This window comes from Pinus tabuliformis, chromosome Q (genome assembly GCF_031772625.1).
Source record: "Pinus tabuliformis cultivar Carrire ecotype Pingquan chromosome Q, CPIR1, whole genome shotgun sequence".
NCBI lineage: Eukaryota > Viridiplantae > Streptophyta > Pinopsida > Pinales > Pinaceae > Pinus > Pinus tabuliformis.
The window spans coordinates 579,508,147-579,525,109 of record NC_142296.1 but is presented as its reverse complement, the minus strand read 5'-3'; positions in this window follow the sequence as shown (position 1 = coordinate 579,525,109).

The window sequence follows — 16,963 nt, the reverse complement described above, 5'->3', positions numbered from 1 at the left end:
CGTATAATAGGATCGCTTAACAAATAAGACAATGTTGTCATATGATGCGAGGCTGGGAAGATAAGATAGCTGATGTGCACAACCAGTCTAATGCAATCATTATCGACTTTTCTGTCATGATTGGTTATGATAGATTTTTCATGCGTTTAATGGTTTGAGGAAGTGATATACATAATCTTATTTGATGGATTATAGAGGTATAAGATAGAGAAGGGTGTTAATGATTGCTATTGGTGTATAAAGAATGTGACTTCAATACCATTAACAGAGCTCTGTTGCCGACAGGTGTCCATAACCTTGGCAGAGTTGTTTATTTCACCCATGGAACCATGATCCTTTGTGTATGGTTAGGAAGTGCTATACAATGTCACAATGGAGGCCATTATGCTGGCTTGGTAACCAGTTAAATCATAATGCCATTCACCAGGAAGGAGTGAAAGGTGGGCAGGCTGGCTCGTGATGAGACCTCCTGTTCCAAGGACTCTTTTATTTTTTCTGATATGCCTCTTGGATCATATCCTTAGTGTGATGGCCATAGCGGGAATGCCACTTCACTTTCTTCCTTATGATCATGGTAGGTTGTCTCTTAATGAGACCCCCTATCCTGCGTTTGACAATTCAAAACATTCTTCTTTTTTTATTTTTCTTTTTTTATAAAATGCTTTCCTATCTATAAACAAAGGGTGGTTCAGCCCTCCTTAAGAGTAGCAATGGTGGAAGAAGTATTAACATCTCAATAGAAAAATATGAACCCTTTTTTCTTATTCCTTAATAATGATCAAAGAAGATTATGGGAATTTAAAAAGAACCAGCATGATAAAGATGACCAATCATGTCAGTATTAGTAGGATAATGACAACAAAAGTGATGAATAATTGTGTCCTTTCTTCATTTTTCTTTATCAATTCACATCAATTCCTTGTAAAAGTAGCGATTTTATATAATTTTCTGATTTTAATATGCTCTAGCTTTGTATCCATTGCATGCGTGTATAGTTGTGCTCCAAAAGACTTGAAACAAGAGGAAAAGCAGGTATCTTTAAGCATAAGTAAAAGGAATACGAGAATGTTGTCGTTTGAAAAAGGAAGGGCAAAAGAATACAAGTGTTGTTCCTATGAAAAAGGAACAACAAAAACTGAAAGTGTCATTCCTTTGGAAAAAGGAACAACAGAAACTGAACATGCCATTCCTTTGGAAAAGGCACAACAGAAAACCAAAAGCATCGTTCCTTTGGAAAAGGAACAACAAAAACGTAAGTGCTAAAAAGTGTCGTTCCTTTGGAAAAGGAGCAACAAAAATCAAAAGTGTTGTTCCTTTGGAAAAGGAACAGTAAAAATAAAAAGTGTTGTTCCTTTGGAAAAGGAACAACAGAAAATTCAAATGTTGTTCCTTTGGAAAAAGAACAACAAAAATCAAAAGTGTTGTTCCTTTGGAAAAGGAACAACAAAAAACTCAAATGCCATTCCTTTGGAAAAGGAACAACAAAACAAAAATGAAAAAAGAACGGGTAAAACAAAGGTGTTGTTCTTTTGAAAAAGGAACAGCGAACAAAAATGTTGTCCCTTTGGAAAAGGAACATTGCTCAACAACAAAAGTGCACACAAATGCTGTCCCTTTAGAAAAGGAACAACAAAAACGACAGTGTTGTTTCTTCTGAAAAAGTAACAGTAGAAAAAAATGCAAATACAATAATATATACAGAAACTGATTTAATAAAATAAATAAATTATGTACAGAGTGTAAAAACAGGTGAATCACTTAATGAATCATAGGTGAGGAAGATTTCCCTTCCTCCTGTAAAATTTGCATATCGGAGTCTTTGCATAGTTGCTAGTAGAAGGATTCCTGAGTAAGTGGTTTACAGTATAATTGAACTCGGTGGCCATTTACTTTAAAGGTATGTCCAGATCCATCAATAGTGAGTAGAGTAAGTGTGCCATTATCATGTACCTTCTGGATTTCATATGGCCCTAGCCAGCGAGTCTGAAGTTTCCTAGGAAAATCCTGAAACCTGGAATCGTATAAGAGCGCCAAATCTCCTTCACGGAAGACTTTATTTTTAATGAGAGAATCATGCCATTTAGCTTGCTTCTATTGGATTAATGTAGCGTGTTGAAGGGCAGAGAGCTTAATTTCATCTAGCTCATTGATCTACTGTAATCTATTAATCTGTGCCTTATTTAGATCTAGGTCGACTTCTTGTGTTGTTCGCAATGTTTGGATTTTGAATTCTATGGGGAAAATGGGTTTCTTTCCAAACACTAATTGGTATGGTGAATAGTCGGTAGTGCTTCCCCATGTTGTTCTGTAGGCCCACAAGGCTTCTGGTAGTCTTGTAGCCCATTCGCATCTATGTGACGCAATGGTTTTTGTTAAGATTGCTTCTATTTTTTTTTGATGCTTTCTACTTGACCATTTGCCTATGGGTGGTATGGAGTAGTAATGTTATGCTAGATATTATAGTTTTTAAGTGTTGCAGTAATCTTGTTACTAGAAAAATATGGTCCACTGTCTGTAATTATGTCTCTTGGAAGCCCATATCGCACAAATATATGAAACAGGAACTGTATGACAAAATCCTCTGTAGCTCTCGGTAATGCTTCTGCTTCAACCCATTTGGTGACATATTCTGTTGCCACAAAAATATACATTTTCTGGTTCGAGGATGGGTTAATTGGACCAACAAAATCAAGTGCGCATCACTCAAATGGTTCAATAACCAGTTGTGGGTTCAGGGGAATTTCGTCGCACTGACTAGGACATCCTGCTCTTTGCCAACTATCACAAGCTTACACGAACTTCTTTGCATCTTTGAAGATCATAGGCAAATAATACCCTGTGTGCAACACCTTATGTCTAGTTCTTCGATTGGCAAAGTGTCTGCCACATGGTCTGTTGTGATAAGCTTTCAAAATATAAAAAATTTCATCCTCTTGGACACATCTCCTGATGTGCATATCTACTAAAATCTAGGAAAATCGAGCACTTCTCTGAACAATCTGCTTTCGTTCATTGGGGATCAGATGTTTTGGTAATTTACCTACTGTTAAGTAATTCGCAACATCAGCATACTAGGGTGTTTTAACAGTGACAACAAAGAAATTTTCATCTGGAAATTGATCTTCAACTGCTGTTGCATCTAATAGTTTTGGCATTCGCGAGAGAAAGTCAACTACATGATTTTCTTTTCCAGGTCTGTCCTTGATTGTAATATCAAATTCCTACAATAAAATCAACCATCTAGTTATTCTACCATTTGTGATTGGTTTATTTGCTAAATATTTTATGGCGGACTGATCTGTATAAAAGATAATAGGATATCCAGTAATGTAATGCCTGAACTTATTGATAGCATGTATTACAGCTAGAAATTCTTTTTTAGTAACAGTATAATTCAATTCAGTAGGGGATAAATTCTTGCTAATATAATAAATTGCATATGGTTTTTTATCTTCTTCCTGCCCAAGGACTTCTCCAATAGCTGTATCTGAGGCATCTGATGATATTTGGAATGGCAGGTCCCAATTTGGTCCTCGAAGGATTGGAGTTGTGGACACAAGCTTCTTCAGATCCTAAAAAGCACAGTCACATTTTTTTGTCCAAAGAAAGTCAACATTACCTGCCAGTGCATATAGAGGTGCAGCAATATGTGAAAAATGTTCTATAAACCTTCTATAATAACCAGAGAATCCAAGAAAACTGCGTACCTATGTTTGAGTGGTAGGAGTGGGAATTAGTAAAATTATTTGAATTTTTGCTAGGTCTACTTGTATGCTAGCTGTTGAGATATAATGGCCTAGAATAAGTCCTTCAGTCATCATCATATAACATTTTTCATGGCTTAAGCAAAGCTTGGTGGCAATGCAGCGCTGTAGGACATTTTCCAATGTGTCCAATGCTAGGTCAAAATCATCTCCATGTCGCGTAAAATCATCCATGTATACTTCGAGCCCCTCATTTATTAGATCTAAAAAAATGTTGAGGATAGCTCTTTGAAATTCGGTAGGAGCATTGCATAAGCCGAAAGGTAGAACTCTGTAGGCAAACATTCCCCAAGGACAAGTAAAAGTGGTTTTATCTTGGTCTTCAGGGGTAGTTTGAATCTGATTGTATCCACTGAAGCCATCTAAGAAAGAAAAGAATTTCCTTCCTACTAGAGTGTCTAATATTTGATCGATGAATGGAAGGGGAAAGTGGTCTTTTTGTGTTGCTTTGTTTAACTCTATATAGTCTACCCAAATCCTCCACTTTCCATTCTTCTTTGGTACCACAACAAGTGGAGAGACCCATTTACTATCGGAGATAGGGTAGATGAAGTTAACATCTAAAAGTTTTTGAAGCTCAACTTTTACAACGTCTTTTAGATGAGGATTAAGTCTCCTTTGTGGTTGGCGAACAGGTCTCGCGTCCTTTTCTATGTAAATGTGGTGTGTACACAACTAGGGATCAATTCCTTGCATATCACGATAGTCCCATGCAAATGCTTCTTTATATTTCCTCAATAGTTGGATGAGCTTCTTTTCTTGTTTGGAAGTCAGGTTGGCATTAATGCTTAAAGTCTTTCTTGGCTCAATTTCTACAATTTTTCTATGTGAAACAGAAGTAGTAGGTATTGTTTAATCGTGTGTATCTTTAAGAGGGTCCTCTTCTAATTCATTATCAAATGCCGCTTCTATCATGTGACATTGTATGTGGGATCTGGGTTCAGCTTGGCTAATGAAATTATTAATGGCATCATCTTCTATTTGGTCTTTGAAATCAAGGGCCTCTTGTATGGTTAATGGAGATCTAATATTTTTGGTGAGGTATGATACAGGATGATTGTTAGTTTTTATTATTGTGACACTTGACTGCACTGGGGGGTATAAAGCTAGATTCTTAATATTTGCCCCACTAGTAATGGTCATATTTCCTTGTCGACAACCAATATAAGCATCGACAGTCGCGACCCAAGGTCTACCTAAGATCAATGGATGTCCATCAAGTGGTTTTTTGGGGTTTATTATCAGGAAATTGGTCGAATACTCCCAGGAGTCAACAGATACCATAACATCTTGTAGGGTGCCCTCTGGCCTAACTACAGATTGGTCAACCAGTTCTAATAAAGTGGAGGTCGGTTCCACTGATATAATGCCCAGTTTTTGGGAAGTAGTGGTTGTTAGGATGTTAATTACAGCTCCTAGATAAAGTGCCAAGTACTTGGACTTTTGGGTTATTTGTTATTGTCCTCCTTGGTTTCTTTATGCATATTTATTTGATAGTCTTTGCATATATCGGGATGTCTTGAATGGCTTGGAGGAGTGGGATTTTTATGTACAGGTTTCGTAAGTCTCCCAGAATGTCAAAATCAAGATATTGTATAGGTTGAGGTATAATTAAGTGTTCTGGGAATGGAGGAGAGGGTGTGGTTGCTGGATCATGAATTTGCTGTCTGGTCACATCCTCTTCTTGTAATGGTTGTTCTATAGGTAACTAATTTTCAACTTGAACTGTTTTATTTCCCTCTATTTCAATGATACGCCTAGATCTTAATTGAAGGTCATCAAACTCCTCTAGATCAGTTCCTATCTCTAGTGTTTCGATTATTTGAATGGACTGGGCCGGTCTGTTATTTGGATTGGTTTTGGGTTGGGCTCAGAGTTGCGGTCTTAAGTTAGACTGGGGATTTTGTTGTAGGGCTGGCAGTGTAGGTTGAGGGAGCGAGATAGTTCCTACTGGCTGATTCATCAGTCTTTGCCAGTATGTCTACTAGGTTTGACTTTGTGAAGTAGGAGGGGTCCATTGTGGTGGATAAACATTGTTTTGCCAATATGGTGGGTTATAGGGAAAATTTGGCCAATTGGGTTGGCATACTTGATTCGGCCATGGAGATGATGAAGGGAATGATTGTTGTGACCAGTTTGGGAAGGAAGTTTGATTTTACCAGATTGAATTATATTGTTGAGCATGATATTGCAAAGGCTGGAAAGAAGAAGCTAGGTCTGAAAACGTACCTGTTTGTCATGGCTTCCATTGACAGCATTGATTAAGTAGATACACCGATTCTGGCTCTTCTTTTGCTTCATTATATACTTCTTTCAAACCACGAAGTGAGGGGAAGCTCTCTATGGAGTGGTCTTTTGTACAAATGGTGCAAACTTGGACTGCATCAAATGGACACTCATGGCTATGTTTCTTCCTGCATCTGGGACAGAAGATTGCCAAATTTTGTTATGCTTCTACTTGCTTTTGTTTGACTTGCATAATATCAAGTTGTGTTGTCAACGTCCCCAATATGTCAGTTTTAAAATTTTCTAATAAATTTCAAATTTCCGCACGAGTTACTCCTTCTGCCAAAATTCTATTATCTCTTACAAACCTATCATGGTCTGCTGGTTTTAGCCTTGTGCTACCTCTCGAGCTCCTGATACATAAATCAATAATGTCAGCAAAATTTTCCTTATAAATATCTCCTTCCCCATAATGTTTAATGTCTCAATCCATTGTTCCTTCATTCCCATAATTAATGATATTTTTAATACATTATCAGGTAAGAGTAATGATGCATAAGGAGATATTTGAAGATTATATTGGAAACGTTCAACATACTCTTCTAATGTTTCATTTGATTTAGCTACCATCTGAAATATTTCATCTTTTAACTCTCAAGACCTGCAATAGTCCTGATATTTTTTTAGAAAAGACTCTTTCATTTGATCCCAATTATTTATAACACCACCACCTAATCCCATAAACCATCTTAAAGAAGCCCCTTTTAATGTAGAAGGAAATAATTTTAGTTTCTGGGGATCGATGGTATAGTCATATCCTCTACATAGCACATCAAATTTGAACAGAAATGCATCTAGATCTTCTGATGTAAGGCCATGGAATGTGGGGATATGCTGAAGAGGAATTTCTTTCATAGGTGCATTAGCTGCAGTATCCACAATGGGGTATTGCAGTGTAGAGGTTTGGGCGTTTGGCTGGTTCTGGGCCATTTGGTCAAGTATATGCCAATAGCCTTCTGGGATATCTAGGAGGGTATTCCTAGGTTGTCGAGGGGGAATGGCTCTAATGGGGATGGCCTTGACAACACTTCCTTTATTTGGGATGATGAGAGTGCCTAATGTCTGGGGGGATTCAGGTTCTTCAACTTCGTTATAAACGATTTTTGTAGCACTTCCCTTATCTGGGCTGCTTAATGGCTGAATTATCCTAAGAGGAGATGTTGGTTCTTCAGCTTCTCCTATTTCTCCTCTTCCTTCACAGAGATTGCTAAGGTTCCCTTCTTGCAATGATTTTAGGGTAGAATTTTCAATTTCTTGAAAATCTTGCTCTCCAGTTTGACTATGCACCTCAGAAAAGGCTACAGATGGTGATTCTGTGGCCTGAAGGGAACTAGTAGGTTGTCTAGAAGTAACTTTTCTAGGTCCTACTGAAGGCTCAGATTCTGCTTTCTTAAGGATTTTGTCTATAAAGGTCGATCGACCAAGGGTCAGCGACCCCTTAGCTTTATCAGGCTTGGGTAGAGGCTTGGGATTCTTTTCTAGCTTTTTCTACTTAGTCATGCACACAAATCAACTGCTAGATTCTACCCAAACAAAACAACAACAAATCTACAGGAAAGCAGGTAGGGGAGCAGGGCTTTTACATACTGCACACGCAGGTTCTTACCTTCCGTTTTTAAAACCCAGTTCTTTCCTAATAAGGTCTTACACTACTTTGGAAAAGAAACAAATGGCTACACTCTTCCCTGGCAACGACGCCAAAATGTCGAGCCGTAAAAAGGGTCTTTTTCACCTCTAATTACCTCACATTAACTTTTCAATCCAGGAACGATTTGTTATCTCAAAGAGTGTACTCAGTTTGAGGTGGTCATTTGTCAAAGTAATGCTAGTAGTATAGTGCTCAAGAGAACACAAGAGCAAATGGATGCTTAAAATAAAATCTACTTACAACAAAGCACTTTAAACCCTAAATCATGCATTCAAAAGACTAAGTAAATTAGCAGTCAAGGGTATGGTAACAATAAATCATCCCTCTGTAAACTGATGCAACTGAAGATAATCAAGGAACAGATTGTCAATCTAGGAACTAGACAATGAATGTCAATGCTCGCTACAACTTTAGATCGTTCAATGCAATGGAAATGCAAATAACAAGAAATGGAATAGCAACTGGAATTGAACAACAACTAGGAAATGAAACTGCAACTAGTCTTGATACATAGTGAAACCTTACTCTAAGAAAATGAAGGTAGCAATCGTACCCTTTAGGAATCAAAGAGAAATCCTTACTCTAAGAATAAATTAGATAGCAAATAGAAATGGAACAGCAACCAATTACCAATGAAATATAGAACAACACTTAGAGGCAATGGTGAATATACAGTACCAAAATAAATAACACACACAGCACACAGAGATATTAAGAGAAACAGTAATCAGACTCTGATACCACAAATATTGATCTCAGTTATAGAGGATAACGATCACAATTCATAATGGAATAGCAATGTCAATTGAACAACAATCGTAATGAAGTATAAACCACAGACGAATACAGTAATACCAACTTAAGAATATTACAGTTCAGTTACTCTGTAATTGAACAGCAATAGCATTCTGTAAAGAACAGTAATGTTACATTAATGACATAAAGTAACAACAATATGTTATAAAGTCAGAATGAACAATATGACCTTCCTGTTACAGAGAATGGTATTGTAAATATAACAGAGCTGTGATATAAAATAACAAAACACACCGGATTACCGATCAAAGCTGATAATGCAAACCATAGATGAACTAAAGGTAATGGTACAGAAGCAAGTGTTCCACCAGGGCCGGGCCTTTAGCCTCTAGGGACACACCGCTTGAAGTTATTCCAGAATCAAAGATGGAACAACAACAAGATTTATATTAAAGCATTAAAACAAAGTTATAGTGGATCACTTCTCAACGAGAGTTGATGATCACAGTTTTGAATACAACGATAAATTACATAAAAGTAACAACAACCCGTCCCTTGGGCTAGCAGTTCTACCCCTTTTTATAACAGCCGGGCGGAGATATCGATGATGCGAAAATAGTTAAGATTGTGATCCCTCAGGATTAGAGGATCCTGAGGGATTTGCCGAACTGTTAATTCCAGTTATGCCTTTGTTTTCTTGCATCGATTCGATATCTCCCTTTCCTTTCCTTGGCTGGTATGCTTTAGTTTGGATTGTCGTGTCTGCATATGGTTTCCTGCCACAGGGACAACAGTTAACTCTTCTCTATCTTTTTCCTTGGGACGACAATCTTTTATTTTTCCCTTTTTCTGTGTAAGAAAATGGTGATTATTAGTTATCTTGCATTACATACAATCCTCATAGGTTTTGCCATATTTTATTATTAATTACCTAGTTCATAATGCAAAGGGATTATAAGTCTTTAAAGAGAATATGAAAAAATAATCAATAAAACATACCTTCTTCAGTACTCCACAACTGCAACTTTAGTATTATCTCAAAGATGAAATAGGTTATAGTCAAAAAATGGAGGGAGAATGATATGAGGAAACTCAGGGACAGATTCAGGAAGATGATCAATAGGCTCATGTTGAATGTCATCAAGATGCAAAGATGTTAATCCAACTTGATCATCAGGTTGTCCAAATTCAAGAGGATGTATGAGAGGTTTAGGAAGCTAAGCCACTTGATCCATTCCCCTACAAACATCCTTCATCATATGAATTGTTCTCAGCTGAAATTTCATTAGGTAATGAATTTGAAGGAGGATGAGAAATTTCACATGTAGTAATTCCCTCCTTGGAGGATTGAGGCTTTTCTCAACTCACAGAAGTAGGAAAGAGAAGATCTGGGATAATATTAGGCGGATTTGTAATTTGGCAATTATTAGGATGCTGATAAGAATTGGGATTTCTTTTAGAATGAAAGTGTTTCCGAGAGACATAAACCAGACATCAAAATTTCTCACTCAAATACATCCAACCAACATCTCTCTTGAGGAATTCACAACAAACATGAAAAATAAGAGTATCAAAATCTTGTAGGAATTCTTGAGGTTTGATTCTAATCTTATTTATCCTTTTAGAAATATCTTGAAAATCATACTTGTCGAAGGTTTATCAAATATTACTAATGAGTTTCTCGAATGAATGGATGGAAGATGCTACCAATGTTTGGCACCTCATTCTTGATGCAACGTTTAAGAATGAGGGTAAAAAATATACCAATAACAAATTTACAATGTATTTTATTATAGTGACAAAAATACAGAACTTGAAGCCTGTGTCTAAAAATTGTTGTTCGACCCTCTCCATAAAACTTTCACTATGACAAGTGATATACTATTTTTGTCTGCACTAAAAGATTAATGTCATTGGAAAAAAACTGTCAGATAGAGATTTGAGAGTGAACCATTTACAAATATCAGACTAAATTGTAGACTCCAAGGGCTCAAGTTGTCATCAAGCCCTCCTTCTACTACCAAATCTGTTGATAGTGTTGGATCCTGACAACAGCTAGTGGGTCTCCCGAATGTGAGGTCCCAACTATACCTCACATTGTCTGTGATAGGAGCCCAATTTGGTATGTGGGCCTGACTGCCACTATCAATGTTTGCACTCTTGGTTCTCAAATGAAAAGGTGTCAGAGTGAAGACAAGAATGAAATGACTAGAGAATGAAACAAAGTCAACCCGAGATTGACAAACTATAGAAAGCAGTACAAGCAAGTTACAACTCCAATAAGAAGAAGTATGCCATGAGAAGGATCAATGAGTCAAAACCTAATCAGACATACATCAATAAGAACATGCCAGAAGTTAATTGTAAATTAGTTCACAATAGATCACTGACATGGCGAGTAATAAGTGAGAACATATTCGAAGGAAAACATACATACAATGACTATGAACTAATCCATAGAATATTATATGTATGAATTCACACATACAAATGGAGTGAAAATATCAAACAACCAATACAACCACTACGAATAAGCATGGGGATTAGTGTCAGAAATAAAGAACATCTTATTAATGTTGCTAAAAATATAAAGATAGGTGTTGCAATTAATAAAAGCCTAATAGTTGAACATCGGTTACTCATGCCATTATCTATTAAGAAACCCTAACGAACCTTAGCTCACCCTCCTAGCTTCCAAGAGCAAAGTTCCTCTAGCTCTCAAGCACAAATTAATTATCTACTACTATTGGCTTAGGTGGGCTTTACCCAGGTTCAAAGTGTATTGTGCACCAACAAAACCATCAACCACTCACCCTTTCGGCAACGACCTACAAGAAAATCACAATCTCAACCTTTGTGATTATGAGAGCTTGCAGAACCCAAGTTTCTATAGCTTGAGAGATAATGCGCTATGGCACCAATGTATTTTGTTATGTTTTATACTTATCTACCACTTTTCATTCATAAAAGACTTCGCACTGATACTTCACTTTGCATGTTTTCATTCATCACATTAACATATCATAGAACAATATAAAATCTACTTGCAATCATTACTTCACATAAACAGATGGAAAACAAACACGCAATATGTATGACCACAAAATATGGCTAAAAAACTATTCTTTTTATTAGGATGAATCACTTTGATACGTTCAGCTTCTCGACCTGTGCACCAAGCTGAAGGTGGCTTGTGCACTAAGTTGTAGAATCTTCTAAGGTCTCTGTGCACTTAGCTGTGAAGCCTTTCCTTAAGGCCCAAAACATGGACTAAAAACATAAAACACAATTACTTGTATTCATCAACTCTATCTTTCTATATCTTCGACAAGGAATTACATATCCTTATATTAATTAGATTGCTACAAAAGCCTAGTCCACATACAATGGGCTTGACGAAATAATCACATAAAACCCCAAAACCCCTTACAAAATGAGGGGCTTCAACCCACACTAAAGCCCTTACGACACCATGCGGTAAATATAACTTCATGAACTCTGCTCCTCAAAATGCGAAGTATTTGAACAAAATTGGACCAAGTTGGGTGACACCCAACAAGCCCCAACATTCACATGTGACTTGTCCCAAGTCATTCAAGTGCTTTGCCCAGATATTTGCTGCAATGCTCATGTAGGCATCATTATCCAACTAAAGTATGGCTGCTACTTGCTTCTCCTCTCGGTGAACTTCTTCCAGCAGTGCCTCTGTTATTGGTGTTGTAATGTTCTATAACACTTATTTCTCCCTCTTTTGTAGCTCCTTGAGCTTATCATCTACTACCTATGAATGTTGGAGGGCCTCATCCTACCATGACTAAGTACTCTCTGTCAAAATATACTCTTTACTCTGAATTTCATCAACTTGATTCTGAAGAGTCTGTCCTTCAGTGAGACTGGTGAGCCTCTGCGAAACTGGTAAAGTCTTTGTAGTTCCACACATTTCTTCTAACTACTTATGTTTCATCTAAATCTCCTCTTCAATCCTCTGAATTTTTGGATCCTCCTGCAGTAAGGTCCAAATTTGCATAGTTTCATCAAGTAATTTTCCACAGTCTGTCACTATGTCACATATTCCTTTGAGGGAAGATTTTATATCTTTTTCGTTCTTTTCGCATACTTCTAGTGTAGTGACTAGCCGCAACCACATTTGTAGCTTAGTAATCTTGACTTCATACTCGAACTTCATTTCTGCAAGCTTATTCTTTGAATCCCTTATTACGAGGGAAAGACTCATGACCTTCTCTACTAGTGACTCTTCCTAGGGACCTTTATATCTAAAACTATACTACAAGTTGTCTCGATCACTTCTTCCAGTTGCTACTATTGTTGGTGTGCTCCTTCCCTTTCCTTAATTAGCTGATCAAGCTCCTTCTTGACTAAAGATCTTTCCTTCTCCACCTGAATATTTAACAACGAAGTGTGTTGTTCTCGTTCCTGTAGTTCATTTTTTATACTTTGTTATAACTTGTGCAATATCTGAATTGGAAATGTGACGATGTTCATATTGACATTATCCCATGCTTTTTCTTTTTCTTTGTCTTTGGTTGATTCAAACTTTAATTCTCCAGCTGGTATCTACAAAATCCTTATCCCAAAACTTTTTTCTATCCATCACTCTGAATGTAGTGGTTGACCTATCTCCTCTAATTGTCTGGCTATCTATGGTAGTTTTTTTAACTCTGTAAAATCTTGCTGAAATTTTACGAAGAGTGCTCTATAGTGATCATCAATATTGTTCCATGTTTCTATGGTTACTTCCTTGAATTCTTCTCTAATCTCATCAATGTCCCCATCAGTAAGGACAAGTGATATCACTCAGATTTGTTTACCTTCTTCTTCTTCCGTATGCTTGGTGTAGTCACTGTAGGTATCCTTCTATTAATGATTAATGATGATTTCTCTCATGCGCCTTCGTCACTGAGAGGGTCCTGTGTTGCATGTGCCTGATATGGCTCTCTCTTTTGCGTATTTTCCTTTGTTCTTCCCACTTGAACTGACATGCTGTGAACTGTCCTTCTCAGCTTCAATGGTATTATTCAAGAAATGTGACCCTTGTTCGCTCATCAATATCCTTGTCCACCCAAATCTAGACAATATGTATTTGAAGATGAACTTTGTAAAAATTTATGCGCTACAATCCTTCACTGGTTTTGCTTCGGCCCACCTTGTCAAATAATCTGTTGCAGTGATTATATACCTCACATGATTCCTTTTCCTTGGTGGATTGATAGGTTTGAAAAAATTAGTAGCCCATTTGTAAAAATCATTCAAAGTTACTTGTGGTACTTGTGGGGATGGGGTCCCCTAGGTTAGTTTGGGGTAAGGCCAAGTTTTGATGTAAAAAGATGTAAAGTCTCCGCAAGTTGTGGTCATGGAGCATGTAGCTAGTTAAGAGTCAAAAAGGATTTTTATCATCTTTTATGTAAACTTGAGTGGTATGTCTTAGAGAGTCTAAGGGAGATAACTAAGTTGTATATGGTTACAAAGGAAGTGGTCTTAGAGGGGAAAGGCTCTGCAACTGAGTGCGAAAATTCCTAGAGTAGAAGTCCATTGCTGAGTTGGCGGACCCCTGTAGTTGAGTGGGCAGGGAATTTTGAGTCTGTAAACTGTTACTGAATATCAATAAAGAAGATTGTTACAGAAATCCCCGTGTTTGATCTCTTTACTTATATTATGTATGAATGCGACATATGATGTCGTGAATTGATGTCCTTATGAAATAATGATGCATTGATGCGTGAATTTACTTGATCTGTCTCCTTATCTTAACACAATTAATGTTAAGAGATTACGCGAAGATCATAACACTTTTTGTTAATTTATTGGGAACTTAGCTTAATATGAGTAAAAATTGATCTAATTTCAATCTAAGGTGCATGTAAGTATCTAATCAACCTATTTAGTGTCCACAAAATCTAGTCATAGACCTTCACGAAGGCCTAGAGGCTGATTGAGGGAAGTTATAGCGATAAGCCATAAAGGCTTATCGATCTCTAAAAAGGTAGATCTAGGTCATAAAAGGACATGACAGTCATCCCTGGGTGCAGAAACTTGGTTCCCGCATCCCCCTATACTGCTTCAGGTGAGACTTTAGTCTGCACACTGCAGATTGATGCCGAAAGGGCCAATAGTGTAGGGATTTGTTCGGCGCAACTAAATTTGAACCTACGGTAGGACCCCCTAGGCCAACAATACTAGTGGAATCTCATATTTTCTAGATGGCTTTCCTATTCTTTGGCATATATCACATGCTTGACAAAATTATTTTGCATCCTTATCGAGTCATCAAAGTATACTTCTAGAAACACTTGAATATATTCTTTGAAAGATACAATCAGCACACTTGAAAATATAGAAGGGGGATTCTTTAGTCCAAAAGGAATCACCGTATACTAATGTGAACCCCACTATGTTATAACTGTTGTCTTCTTCCTATCCTCTGGTGCAATTCTAATATGATGGTATCTTGAAAATCTATCCATAAATGAGTACACGTCTTGTCCACCTACATTATCCAACACCTCATATGTAAAGGGTGTAGGGAGGGGATCATGCATACATGCATTATTTAACATCCTTAGATCAATGCAAATTATAATTTCTCCTTTAGTATTCGTTTCCATAATCACCATAGAACTTACCCACTCTGATTCCTCCATAGGTTCAATGATCCCTGCTGCTATCGTTTTATCTAATTTTTTTTAATCTTTTCCTTATATTTTGGATTAAACTTGTAGGGTAATTTTTTTTACAAGGTTTGCATCAATATTTAGAGGAATCTTATTAACTCCTAATTCTCCTGTTATGCCCTTCATATATGAAAACATAGTGGTGAACAACTCCTGGTATTCATGCAAAAGATCTGTCACTTTGCTAACTATTTCTTCATCCCAATAATCTCCTATCGTTGCAATCTTGGAGTCCACTTCTGATCTTATATTTACCTTCTCTGTCTTCAATAGCTTCATTATATCAGGTATTTCTAACTTAGGTCCATTCACTTTGTGGTGGCCTTTAGATTCTTCCATGTCAATATTGCAAGGGTCTTTGTCTTCTTCTACAGTGATATTGTAACATTCTAGTACCTTACATAGTTGTGCAACCCAATTGGGCTGCCAAATGAATTTCACTCTCAAAAATATTATTTTTAACTATCTGAAGGGTTGAATCTATATAAGTACAATCATATTCAAATTTAAATGTCAATATAAACCCATTAACCCTGTCTGTCTATTTCATAGTACCATGTCAAACTTCTATTTCTAGGTACTAGTTTTCAGGAATTTTCTCCAAGGTATGGATGAACCCATGCACCCATTCTTCTTAGGGAATGTCCTTCCGTGATCTCATGCAGATCTAAATTTGTTCCTTAAGGTTAGTTTGACCATCATATTTATCTACCAAATCTATTTCTACCTGACCAAACCTTACCCATATTAACCTTCAACAGTCTTGCCAAGTTCCTATATTCTTCCTATGTGTACCCCACCATCTAGCATGTGTAGATCTCAGGCCCATATCCAGAGCTAAAAAACTTTTCTCTTCTTGTACCTATTCTTCATAATCATCAAGGAAATTTCTTATATTATCTAAACCATCATAGTAAGGCAAGTCACATACCTCAGCTATCATAGAATGAATTTCTTTAGTGATTCTTACACATCGCCTTCTAGACACTTCATGTAACCTTCCATGCCAATATTCCAATTCTTCCTCTGAATCTGAGAAATAGGACTTGTCCTATTCCCAGCCCATTTTTTCATCTGTAGTAGGGTTAATCCATTCATTTTCTTTAGATGTTATCTGATAAATTTTATCTACATCAACTTTACTGTACTCCTCTTTAATAGGTTCAATATACCTCGCTCCTTCTGATGGATCTAATGGAAAAATGACTCCCATATTGTTGCTTTCAAATATCATTTTCCTTTTCTTTATGTTAATTATAGCCATGTTATAAAATTGCCAATCCAATCCCAATAATGCAGGATAGGGATTACTATCATCCATAATTTCTATCACTTTAAAGTTACTAGTAGTGCACACTCGTTTAATGTTTACTGTGGTACCTAATAATCTTCCTAAAGCAACAATCTTCTGTTCACTTGTTGTCTATAGCTAGATAGATAATCTTTGCAGATTTGACTTACCCATCAATTCCTAGGTTAGCTTTGGCAAGACATTGGCATGATATGCTAAATCCAAAATAATTTGATCCATGTCATATTCTCTGATCTGTGAAGTAAGCCTAATTTCATTCCTAGTCCTCTTCTTATGTTGGTGTAAATTGTCAACTACGTGCATATCACTCTATGGTACTTCTTTAGAAGCACATGAGTCTATCAATTGTTGTAACCCTTCTACAACCTTTTGGTTTCTTATCAACTTCATGCAAGTTTGTATGAGGGATTTCAAAATACCTGTATCCACCTCCTACATCGCAGTTGATACTATGTCGAAATTATTCTTCTGTTTTGGCTCCGTGATAGAGGTCGAAGCTCCTGAATCC